The sequence below is a fragment of the Oratosquilla oratoria genome, chromosome 17, assembly GCF_046742065.1.
Source record: "Oratosquilla oratoria isolate Oo_2021 chromosome 17, ASM4674206v1, whole genome shotgun sequence".
Lineage (NCBI taxonomy): Eukaryota > Metazoa > Arthropoda > Malacostraca > Stomatopoda > Squillidae > Oratosquilla > Oratosquilla oratoria.
In genome coordinates, this window is record NC_134793.1 from 20,546,600 (window position 1) to 20,549,099 (window position 2,500).

General features: G+C 41.0%; 1 protein-coding gene across 1 annotated transcript in view; it reads right to left on the minus strand.

Moving 5' to 3' along the window:
* LOC143034166 (uncharacterized) overlaps nt 1-1,533 on the minus strand; it is a 12,445-nt gene extending 10,912 nt beyond the window's left edge. Inside the window, exon 1 of the mRNA XM_076200114.1 lies at nt 1,100-1,533. The gene's annotated coding sequence lies outside the window, so the exon portion shown is untranslated. The remainder of the gene's footprint in view (nt 1-1,099) is intronic.
* Between the last annotated feature and the right edge of the window lie 967 nt (nt 1,534-2,500).

Here is a 2,500-nt window from a genome sequence, read left to right on the forward strand (position 1 = left end):
GAGGGTGGTGGAGGGAAGGGTGGTAGATAGAGCGCTAATGGATTATGTAGTGGTAAATAGGATTATGATAGGAAGAGTTAAGGATGTACATGTGCTAAGGGGAGAGGGTGGGGGAATACCAGATCATTTTTTGGTGGAAGGTAAGTTGAGAGTGGAGGATAGATGGAGAAGGAGGAAAGGGACAAAAGGTAGGGAGGTTCTTAGAGTGAACTCCTTGAATGAAAAGGAAAAGGAGAAGGAGTACGAAAAGAAGCTGAAGGAGGAGTGGGAGGGAGTAAAGGATAGAGCAGAGATGGGTGTGGAGGAGGAATGGGGATGGTTCAAGGAGGGAGTCTTAAAGTGTGCAAGGATGGTGTGTGGAACAAGAAGGACAGGGGGAAATAGAAGAAAGGGTAGTGAATGGTGGGATGAGGAAACAAAGAAGGTTGTAGAAGAGAAGAAGCGAGCATTCACAGATTGGTTACAAAAGAGGACAGGGGAGTCATAAGAATATGCGATTAAGTAGATAAATAGATAAATTGATAAGTCAATAAACAAACAAACAAAAGAATAAGTGAATAAACAAATGAATAAAAAGATAAGTACATGAATAGATGTATAAATGAGTAGATGAGATATGTAAATGAATGAATAAATACATACATGAATAATTGGATAGATTAATAGATTATTAGATAAGTAAGTAAATTAATAAATAACAACGTGAGTAGACAAATGTATGAATGAATAAATAAATTGCTAAAGTAAACAGGTAAATAAACAAAATACTAAGCTATACACAAATAATTAATGATATAGATAAACAAATTAATTAACATATATTCTAATGAATAAATAAATAAATTAATAAAAAAAAAATGTGGACAAAAAGCAACAAATGGATAAGGAAACAATATCAATAAATGAAATAAAGAAATTAATTATATTCAGTTAATGTAAGAAAATTAGTAATCTAAGCATGCATGAATATATGTTGGCAAGAAAGGACAACTTAGAAAAAATGTAGAACAGTTAATTTAGACAATGTACACAAAAACTACTGTAGACCTCAACAACAGATGAGCAAATGAAAAACAGTGTGTGTTAACCGTAGACTTACTTTAAAGCAGCCCAGTACAGACGGTGCTCGTGTCTTCAGCTTAGTACCTGGTTCTTTTTGTCTTGTTATATATTGTTTTATTAAAATCGTATATAGTTCTCACTCTTATCCACACTAGTTATCAGTACGTTTATCTCCAGGTACATTCCATTAGTAAACACAACGAGGCTACGTCAGTTTTTAATTTCACTTTTTCTTCGTCTGTCTAGATCGTCTCTTGAACTAAAACAAAGAATAAAGTGTCTGAAACTAATTTCACGTTTTTCACGGCCTCTGCAGCACCCTCGGCAAGGCACGTGCGCTGGTGATGACGGCTGAGATCCCTGTGGGTGTGGGGTGTGGGCGTGGGGGGGGGAGTTAGCACCTGGTGGGGGGAGAAGAGAAGGACAGGAACACGTGGAGGCGCACTCACACGAAGCCTTGAGACTCAGGGAAGCCACTTGGTCTTCCTCCAGCAGAAGCTCGTGGCGCAATGAGAGAGAGTCTTGCCCGCGATGTAGCGGAGGCGAGTAGGAGGAGGAGGAGGAGGAGGATTGCGGGTCGGGGCTGGGAGGGAGTGGAGGGAGGAAGGAAGGAAGGAGGGGAGGGAGGGAAGAGGGAGTAGGGGGGATCCCAGAAAGGTTCTGTAGCCGAAGTGAACTTGGTGATAATTTCCACCAGGCTAGCACTCACTGCCTTCGTGATTGGCCATTTCTCTTGAAGTCTCCCTGATTTATCCTTCGTGGGTGTTGTCACCTTTCGGAAGGTGTGAAAGAACTCCTAATTCCCTTCCCCTTGAGTCACTTTAATTAAATCCTTTGGCTGCCAGCACACAGGCAAGAATGCAACATGCATGTGGTGGAAGACTTCTGGTAAATCCTCCGGTAAGAGTCCGTAAAGTTCATCAAGAGAGGGGTTCGAGGTAATTTCAACCCTGAGGATGTTGTTTGCTGTTCCTCTCAGCTTAACAAGATAAACCAGAAGAGACTAGAAAAAAAAGTGGTTAGTTGACTGTGGTAGTAGGAGGGTTACATATTTCGATAACTTTCTTCTTTTTGTTCTCTTTCCTCTCTCTTCTCTATCCTCTTTGTGTCCTTCCATCTCCACCCCCTCTTCTCTTGTCCCTGACCCGTCATCACCTCTGCTATTTCTTTTATAGTAACGATTCTCAACCAGGAGGTCCATAGACCCCCGGTGGGAACAGTGTTTCATAAGTGGGACCACAAATAAAGAACGAGTTGCATTCAACGGACACCCAACGATTCTATACAGTTTTGAATTAGACTAAATAACGCCAATATATAAGTCTGTGGATACCCAAGAACACATGCCAAGGACTCCTGTTCTAAAGGAAGCGTCTTCTTGGATGAAAATCAAGGTCTTTAGGTAAAGTCTTGACTCAAAAAAACGCAAGGGACGCGT